The sequence below is a fragment of the Anopheles arabiensis genome, chromosome X, assembly GCF_016920715.1.
Source record: "Anopheles arabiensis isolate DONGOLA chromosome X, AaraD3, whole genome shotgun sequence".
In the NCBI taxonomy this organism is placed as follows: Eukaryota; Metazoa; Arthropoda; class Insecta; order Diptera; family Culicidae; genus Anopheles; species Anopheles arabiensis.
This window is the reverse complement of record NC_053519.1, coordinates 23,571,821-23,582,500: the sequence shown is the minus strand read 5'-3', so window position 1 is coordinate 23,582,500 and position 10,680 is coordinate 23,571,821. Positions and strand designations below refer to the sequence as shown.

At 41.6% G+C, this 10,680-nt stretch overlaps 1 long non-coding RNA gene across 1 annotated transcript in view; it reads right to left on the bottom strand.

The window, feature by feature from the left end:
• The window catches only part of LOC120906729, a 12,423-nt gene extending 2,271 nt beyond the window's left edge, over nucleotides 1-10,152 (bottom strand). The window contains exon 1 of the long non-coding RNA XR_005740147.1: nucleotides 10,079-10,152. This is a non-coding gene — a long non-coding RNA (uncharacterized LOC120906729). The remainder of the gene's footprint in view (nucleotides 1-10,078) is intronic.
• Between the last annotated feature and the right edge of the window lie 528 nt (nucleotides 10,153-10,680).

Here is a 10,680-nt window from a genome sequence, read left to right as displayed (position 1 = left end):
CTAACGTGACCTACGCGCGTTCCTCTTATAACTTTTTTCCCGCGATGGCCGTCGGGCCATCGCTACATCGCGAGCATTGCCCTTTTTCCCCGATCTTCGAGAATGTCGACTGTCACTTTGGCGCTCAAGATCCTAACCCCAACACTACCCTGACAGCCGTTTGTTTACCTAATTGGTATGACAGCTGTTTGTTTACCTAACTCGTATAATCACGTGGTTCGTCGACACGGTTACAAATGTAACATTCTCCCCACCGGTATGCTACTTTAGTGGCCTACCTTCGTAGTGCCGACATCCAAAAGCGCAATATTTACAGCTGGTCGCTCAAACAATCCGCTCATCGTTTGCACCGTCACGCGCCGCACCTGATGATCGCTCGTACGACACACCTTGACGATTCGTCCCTTTGGCCAGCAGTTTCTCGGGTTGTTTCCATCCGCAATCAACACCAGATCCCCCTCTTCTAATGGTTTCGTCGGCTGGTACCACTTGGTCCGTCTTGTCAGCGTCGGTAGGTATTCGTTCACCCATCTTTTCCAGAATATATCTGCGAATTGTTGTGCTGCTTTCTAGGACCTACGTACGGATGGGATGGAATCATCAAGCGGGAGCGGTGGCTTGCTTCCATTAGAGCTACCTAAAATAAAGTGATTAGGCGTTAATGGGGAATCAGCCTCGTCTTCAACCGGTACGTCTGTCAACGGTCTCGAATTCACGATCAACTCCACTTCACTCAATCTAGCACGGAGCAGCTCGTCGGTGGGGTTATGAGGAAGATCAAAGGACGAAAGCGTCTTCTTTATGGACTGGATAAGTCTTTCCCATGACCCTCCAAAGTGGGGTGATGCTGGAGGGTTGAACACCTATTTCGTCCCTGGTTGCACGAATTCTGCCATCAGCCGGTCCGAATCGACTAGTGTAGATGCTTCTTTAAGCTCACGCGATGCGCCTACGAAATTGGTGCCCCGATCACTCACAAACTCCAGTGGCGTGCCCTTCCTGGCGACGAAATTGCGAATCGCAAATATGCACGAGTCAGTAGATAGACTGCTCGCAATCTCAATGTGTATGCCATTGGTGGTGAGGCAGGTGAACATCACTCCCCACCGTTTTTCGGTTCTCCTGCCCACCGCGACTATCATTGGTCCAAAATAGTCAATGCCAGTGTAGGAGAAAGGTTGTTGATAGGCCGCCAATCGTTGATACGGGAGGTTTCCCATCGCAGGATTCTGAGGTTTAGCACGACGAACCTTGCAGTACTGGCAGCTGCGTCTCACTCGGCTGTAAGCTGCTTTTAGTCGCGAGAGATGGTACTTCAGCCTTATCTCGTTTATTGCAGTTTGGTGATTCGCGTGTCGGTATCTTTCGTGGTACCAACTGATCAACAGATCGGTCACATAGTGTGAACTTGGGATGATAATGGGTCTTTTAGCGTCATAGCCAACCCACACGCATTGATCGTTCCTTCCCTTTATTCGAAGAACTCCGTATTTATCGACAAACGGACTTAGTTTGTACAGTGGGCTCGATTTTTTAAGTGGCTGGCTCCATGGATGTTTTTGCAGCTCACGGTCGTACAACGATCGAATGTCATCCGCATATTCATCACGTTGGACTCGCCGGTAAATTGCATGTTCTGCACCTTGCAATTCTTCTTGCGTTAGTGCTCCCGTTCGCCTGCCTTCTCTGGATGTTCCTGAGCGGGAGTTGTGTATAAAGCGGTAAACGTACGCAACCGCTCTTAGGAGTCTCTTCCACTTAGAAAAACGAGTGAAATTTACTACCGGTTCGTTAAACGCGTGGTGCAGTAGATGGCGACGCACTTCTTCTTCCGTTTCGCGTAGCTGCACCGTCGTATCCGGCCACTCGCTGGATGGTTTCCACAGAAAGCCGAGTCCACGGTACCATCTACTATGTGGGCTGAGATCGGGTAATTTCTGCCATTTCGTACCCTCATCAGCTACATTGGCCTTGGTGGATATCCAAATCCAATCAGCAGCTTTGGTCGTTTCGACGAGTTCGCTTACCCGTACCACAACAAATTGACTATATCGTCGATGGTCTGCATTTCTCCAGCACATTACAGTCTTGGAATCGGTCCAAAATACTTCTCGCGCAATGTGTAGACGATGTGAGGCTTTTATTGCGTTTGCCAGGCGTGCGCCTAATACTGCAGCCTGTAGCTCCAACCGCGGTATGGACGTAAATGTTAACGGGGCAACCTTTGTCTTCGAGCCCACCAACGCGCACTCTATCACTCCATTTTCTTCAAACCTAAAATAGGCTACAGCAGCCATCCCGTTTTCGCTGGAATCACAGAAAACATGCAGTTCTATGCTTGAGCCTTTATCCATTGTGACTTGTCGGTAACATCTAGGGATGTTAACTGCATGTATGCTAGGTAATACCGATAGCCAGACACGCCACTTATCAAGTAGAGTGCCCGTGACTTCTTCGTCCCATGTTACCTTAGCGCGCCAAACTTCTTGCAGTAGTATCATTAAATACATTAACAGATGGCCGATTAATCCCATGGGGTCGTATATTGACATGAGGATGCGCAATATTTCCCTTTTCGTGGGTGCTCTTCCGTCGAGCAATGATTGTGGATCGTATCGTGCAGAGATTTTAAAGGTAAACGTATCCGTCTCCGTGTTCCACCACATACCAAGCACCTTTTCCGTTGCCATTTCCATTTCGATTGGCCTTTCAAAGCTCTCGGTATCATTCCCGTTCATCACCGTCTTCACCCGTGTGAAATTAGACAGCCAGTTGCGGATCTCGAACCCGCCCTGTGAATGCACAAAACGAACATCACGTGCTAGTCTAATGGCTTCTTCTTCAGACTCCACGCTGGCGAGCATGTCATCCACATAGTGCTCGTATTTGATACATTCAACTGCTCGAGGGTATTCTTTTAAAAAGCGATCGGCGTTTATATTCTTCACGTAGTGTGCAGTGCTTGGCGAACATGCGGCGCCAAACGTCATCACACTTAGTACGTACTGCTATGGGGTGCTGCCGATCTTGCCATCGTTCCAGAAAAACATCTGGCTGCGCTGGTCTCGTTCGTTCATACGGACCTGAAAAAACATTTCGCGTATGTCTCCGGTCACCGCAATTTTATTCTCGCAGAATTTGTACAGTACGGTTAAGAGTCCCACGAGCTTGTCCGGTCCAGTAAGTAAAACAGAGTTTAGGCTGACTCCATTCACTTTCGCAGCAGCATCAAACACAACTCGAACCTTTCCCGGCTTATTTGGATTGATGACGGGAAAAATAGGCAAATACCAATCGTTTGGTTCTTTAATATTTTGTTCAGTAGGGGTAAGCTTTCGTATATACCCTCTCTCTTCATATTCTGTGATCTTTGTATGCATTGCCTGAGCCAGGTCCGGGTCACGGCGTAGCTTCCTCTCCAGACAGTCATGACGCTTCAATGCAATTGCTCGGCTATCCGGTAACGTAATGGTTTCATACTTCCATAAGAGACCGGCCTCATACCGTCCATCTATCAACCGTACTCTGGATCCAAGAATGTTAAGCGCGCGTACTTCATCATCGGAACGCCGCTGTTTCGTCGGATGATAGACTCCAAGCGACTCAAAAGAGAAGTATTTCCTCTACGCTAGATCCATCTCACTATCTTTTTTTTCATTGCAGGGACAAATATGCACGCTCATGGACTTAACCCTCTTCGTATTAACCTCTGTCGATGTGAATTTATACGGACCATATACCACCCAACCGAGTCGTGTTTTCGATGCGGCTGGCTCGTCCGCCATTCTCTCAACGGTTTTCAGTGTTTGGCTCAAGAAACAGTTATCAATTCCAATCAGTATTCTGGCGGAAGCATTATCATACGATGGTAATGGTATCCCTTTGAGATGATCGTATTTGACGGCTAACTGCAACGGTGATACTCACTGCTTACTCAACCCCAGAGTACGCACTGTGTGTACGGCACGCATATTGTACACACCTGGGGCCCCTACACCAGATATTTTCACGGATATCTCAACAGACTCATCCTCAACCCGGCTCTGATTCCCGGTCTACGAAATGCACAAGGGGTGAGGTTTGCTGCTGATGCCCAACTCTTTCAATAAATCGTGCTCCATGAAGGTGGCCGAAGATCCAGAGTGTACGTTGCACTTAGCGTTGTCAGGACATCCTTCCTGACGGATGCTGGGTACCGGATTGTTGCTCGGCGAGTGTAACAACCGATGATGTCGGCGCTCACATTTATTTACCGTACACAATGTATCGATGGTACAAGAACCGGAATATTTACGAAGACATGTTCGGCAAAGGCCCGCTCGCTTAATAAGGGTACAACGAGCGTTGACACTCATAGCACAAAGCTTACTGCAGTCGGACAGATTTGCGCAACTCTCCTGACACGCAACACAACGCTTGATATCGCACTCAGTCATCGATGGTTTGGGTGCTGTATTTACGGCCGGTTCTGTGGAATGAATATTTTGGTGAGCGTACTAACGGTCGTTCTGACGAGTGCTACCGTCATGTTTCACCTCCTTACGACTGCTAGTATGTTTCACTCCCCGGCTGGCAGCGCGGACTAACTCCTTCATCCATTCGTTGAATGTCGCCATCGTGACGCGTGTGCAGCTGTTCTGGTAGTAATACCAGTTTAGTCTCACATAAGTCGGCAGCTTGTCGACGAGCTCCTCCAGAAGTGGTCCTCCATCGAAGTAGCTGTGCAGACCGGAACTCGTAATCGATGCACAGAAGTTCCGTACTGCTACACCATAATTCACCAGCGCTTCGAAATTGTCATCCTTCGGGGGCGGCATGCGTCTGATGTTGGCCATCAATGTGTTCACCACTATCTCCGGACGGCCATAACATCTCCTTCAGTAAGCAGTTGCCAACTGCTTCTCGCGCTTTCCCCTTCAAGCATGTTTGTAGCCGCAACATGTTCTCGCCATTCGTGTAGCCACATATCGCGGTAGAGTGCTCATAATTCGATATGAATGCCATCCACTCTTTGGGGTCGCCTGCGAATGCTGGGAGCTCCTTACTCGTGCACTTCCGCGCCGAGATTTGGCTTTGGTTAAACGACGGAAAAACAGTCGTGTTATAATGCATGGATCGATGCGTCGTTTCTACAGGATGCACGGGAACAAAACTAACTGATGACCTATACGGTTCTTCATGCTGTCTCGGAATGCTCGTAGAAGGGCGTATTGATCCCTCCAGCAACCGTTTCTTCTCGGCCATTCGACGTTGCTCGCATCGTTCAACGGCAAGCAGTCTCTCTTCAAGCAGCTGTTGTTCACACTGTTTATCGATTCTTTTCAATTCATCCTCGATCGCAGTAGACCTCGCTTCGGGAATCCTTACGGGTGAATGCACGGGCGGCACTTCAACAGCGTAAGGCGGGAGAAAGTGGTTTTGTGGACGCATCGGCCTGTTAGCGGGGGCTTGAGTACGAGTCTCAGGCTGACGCTGATCCACTTCCCCCACACGATCAGTATCACGTAACCACTGATCTATGTCCTTTTCCTTCACGGCAATCGATGACGTCGTTTCTACCATAACGTCAGCTATTTCGCGTTCGATTGATCTCAGCTCGCGCTTGGCTTCGCGAGCTCTCGTAACCAACTCGTCCAGGGTCTCGTTTTGCGTAGCTGACGCCCTCGAGGATTGCCTCGATGATGCCCGTCCAGCTTCCAATGGCCTAATTGTAGAGTTGGCCACTGGGTCTGTGCTGTTCCTGCCGTATCCAAGGATGATACTTGGCCTTTTCACGGAGGAGGGAAGCGGCTCCAGTCCTTCGCGAAGAGGCTCTCCTTGATGCGGGATCGGTGTACGGGACATTCTGCAAGCTTCACTTTGCACACGCAACACTGTAACGATGCCTTACCGTTGGCAATTTGATTACGCGACGTATTCACGAACTATACGCGTTTTTTTAAAAATGTTGCGAACGCAACTTGTCGGCTCCTCGACAACCGTAAATACCGTTTCAATAACGACGCGATTGTACTTGTGCTATTTTACAATTAGATTATTCACAAAACTTCACAAGCTTTAAGCGGGGGTTTTAAAAACGCGGTATTCCTTGCACGGTATAAAACGTAGAGAGCTAACGTGACCTACGCGCGTTCCTCTTATAACTTTTTTCCCGCGATGGCCGTCGGGCCATCGCTACATCGCGAGCATTGCCCTTTTTCCCCGATCTTCGAGAATGTCGACTGTCACTTTGGCGCTCAAGATCCTAACCCCAACACTACCCTGACAGCCGTTTGTTTACCTAACTCGTATAATCACGTGGTTCGTCGGCACGGTTACAAATGTAACAAATAGTAAACAATGAAAATAAATAAAGTAAAGTAAACTCCATTTAAAAAAAATCCTAGCCTGTTATTTTCTTCCTCCTACCACCCACTTCACTTCATCGATGTTCTCTTAGATCGCTACAAAGGCCCCGGTGACGACCGCTTGTAAAGTTTGATCGTGTATTCGTAAGGTAGTTTATGAGCCTAAATAAGGACTGACTAAATTAGTAATATGGTAATTAGTAATTCCAAAATTTAAAGAACCAGCAATTGTACACAAGATTTTACCTAACGATCGCTGTGTTATTAAAGATATAGAAGGTTATCAGGTAACCCAAATTCCATACGATGGTGCTTTAGAATCTAGTAAGTTAAGAAAATGGATAGAACTTTCCGAAGGAATTGAGTACAACGAAACTTGACGGCAACATTCATTGAAGATTGAATTTAATTGAGGGCAAATAAATACTCAGGATAGCCGAGTTGTAGACAAACAGTAGCCGATCTCGTAGTACAGTCGTCAACTCGTACGACTTAACAACATGCCCGTCATGGGTTCAATCCCCAAATGGACCGTGCCACCATACGTAGGACTGACTATCCTGCTATGGGGGGAAATCAATTAGTCACTGAAAGCCAAGCCCACAAGTGGTACAGGAAGGCCTTGACCGACAACGGTTTTTGAGCCAAAGAAGAAGAAGAAGAAGAAGACAAACAGAATCTGAAATGTTATGTGTAGGTATAAAGTTTCAAATGACTTATATGTACATACTAAGGACTGTGTAGGAACGAAGTCAAGTAATGTAGAACTATTTGACAAGTAGCGAAAAGTTCGTCACAGTCAGTTTGACACCTAAGAGCCCTTTTCGATTCAAATCTTAATTGTGATAAAAATAATAAATAGGTGTAGTAGTCACAAGAAAATTGAAAATTGGTTATTGAATGTTTCAAAAAACAAAAATTGATGTCTCTTTTAATAATAATGGCTTTAGAGTTTGATAAGTTTTCCAGGGCTGTCTGCTGCCAAAAAGCATCAAAGATGTTCAAACCGATTTTTGCTAATACTTGACCTCTTTCCCACACAGTCCTTGGTACATACCTTCGCAATCGTACAAATGTTAAATAAAGAACTGTAAAAAAAGAGGTTAATTCACGCTAAGCTGTTAAAAAACACATGAATCTGTGTCTTTGGCTCTTTGATCCTTACGTCCCTAAGATTATCTCGCGTCCAACAAAATGATCATATTTGAAATTTGAAAAAAATCCATCTGTGGTTTCATTACGCTTACTGACTAATTGACTGGCGAAATTATTGTTGAACCATATGGCTTTTAGTCGTTGGCATTTTTCACGGTGAAATATTTTTCTGAGAAGATATAACATTTAGAGAGGGAAACGAGGAAATTTAGGAATTTTTGCCCGATCGCTTGAAGCGCTTCAAGAATTCGAGATACATTTCGCTCCACTAAGAATTTTATGCATTGTTCACGCTGAACAATAGCGGTTAGCTGGGAATGATAAGGATGTCTAATAGTCTCAATAGATGAAAAATTGAATTTCATGTATTTTGGTGGTAGCAATATTCCGATTAATATTCAATGAAATGTAGCGAATGTACAACATTTCACGTTCACTTTAACGCAATGTCTAAGGCGACCTTTACAATAAAAATATTTTTTCAGTATGAATGTCACAATATTATGTTAACTATTTTTTTTATTTGTTTTTTTTTTGTTATACACTGCATAAAATTAAAATAGCTCTTTCATGTTTTTTTGGCACCACCATATCGATTAGAATTTTATTAGTCCAGGATGGTTAAATAAACTCCACCTCTTTAAATACATTACTTATAATACGTTGATGGTATTTTTTCAATAACTCTGAAATATTCCTGGAATAGGTGCGAAACAAGAATAAAACCACCGCGTAAAAATATCTTTTACTTGATTTCATTTTGTTTCGTTTAGTTTATGATTCAGTTCTGATTAATAATTTTCTATAATTTTGATTAGTTATTCAAAAAAATAACAATTGGATACCATTTTTTTCGTTAGATTACAAATATTGGACTGTACACAGCATCAGGCGTACGAAAATAATGTTCAGTGCAAAACTGTATACTTCTTCTTCTTTTATTTGGCGTAACGTCCTACGCGAACATGCCGGCCTATACAGACTTTTGAGACTTTCGTGCAAAACTGTATACAGTACAAGTATATTACGACCATATAGACGGTTCAAAGATCTTTTAAACAGATACTTGAGACGGCAGAGTAACGAAAAATGTAAAAAAAACTACTGCCTTGCATACAAAACTCCAATAAAAAACAATGTTTCTATGACAGATAAGTGACGTATCATTACATAGACTGTATACCACTTAACAATAGCTTATCAAAATCGTGTATGACTACCATTTCTGTTAATTAAAATAGTTGTTTATCAAATTCGGCAACAATTTAAATCATACAATACCAACGTAAGCAATTCATGATGGGGTATAAGTGATAGTCGTAAAACACCATCAATATATTAAAATAATGTGTTTGAAAGGCGTTGAACAGGTTATTTTAACATCCTGGGCGAAACAAATCTTCATCGGTAAGGTAAAACCGCAAACATAAAAACATAAAAAAACATGGTGGTGTTACTTTAATTTTACGCTTGTCTAGACATTTAGGGTTTTGAACATATTGTCCAACCATATACCTAACCAATGGTTTCACTCACATACAAGTTTACAATGTTTTAAATATTTATGATTTCAAACTATTTTATACTTATTATTAATTTGAACTGTTGAACTTCAATTATTCGAATGTTATTGAATCAAATAAATTAGTTATAGAAAGCTTGTGGTAAATATTTCTCAGTTTAACAATTCAAATGTATGTAACATTTAACAGTATTTAGCGGAAGTGATAATAAATGTAAACGGGGTTTCAACAAAATCCACCACTCTTTGCTTGATTCACATTTTGAGCGGCGGCTCTTCTTACTTATAAACCATACCTACATTTGTGTTAAATTTAGTTAATTTTTAAGCAAGTTTGCGACACCTGCCCTAACCTATAATCCCAATGTTAGCACGACGTAAACCGCATAATAAAATGAAGTTATATAATTAAATTATTCAAATAGCTACTTGGCAACGCCGAAAGGAAAACAATTACCAACTGACATTATTCACTCCTGACTATGTGCACACGAGTTGTTTCGTTTTTTTTCCTCAAGACCTATAGTGCACATGAAGTTAATTTACATATTTGCTTTTTCTGTAACCAGCTGAAGTAAAAATATCCTTTAGCATTTACGTGTAACTAACTATAACTAAAGTAAACAATTACGATATTTGTTATAGAATCTAAAACACACATAGAATCTAAAATAAAATCTATTCTATATAAATATTGTTTAATGGTCTCCAGCAAAGGTTCAAAGAGATTATGGAACGATAAACTGGGCGTTTCATTTCATTTCAAACTATAAGTTTCTATGGACCATTGATTGGTATCTAGGAAGACTAGATGTGAAATAGTTGTAAGAAATAATTTCTGGTCGCGATGTTGTAAGTAACTTCTAGTTACTCCATCAGTTATCAAAAGCATCACATCTAATGCAAATTAAAAATAAACATTCTTACGCACATGATTCAATAAGTTTGTTGTGTCAGAAAGGGAGGATAAGTGATGTTTAAGATTATACGTAATGATTAATGAGCTTATTTTCTGTCCCGGAAGCCAAGAACAATTACGATTGAGGATACATACCGTCTGGCTGTTAAGGAATTTTATGCATTCCACGAACAGTTTGTTACATGAAATAACAGTAGATTTCCTGTTAAGGGAATAACAATGAAAACATGAAATATAAAAGTTTTTATTAGTAATATCTGTTGACGTGGTTGTATTGTTCGAATTCAATGAAAGTAATTTTATATTATTCAAGAGCAGTGCAGGAGCAAGATATTTGTAATTGTGATAAATAATACATTTGGAGCGTGAAGAATGATCTATACCGGAAATAATATGCAAAGGTATAACTGTTATTGTTGGGTCGGTTTGATATATATATATATATATATATATATATATATATATATATATATATATATATATATATATATATATATATATATATATATATATATATACATATATATATATATATATATATATATATATATATATATATATATATATATATATATATATATATAACTATATATATATATATATATGTATATATATATATATGCATATATACATATATATATATATATATATATATATATATATATATATATATATATATATATATATATATTTATATTTATACATATATATATTTTATATATTGAAATGTGGAAGGC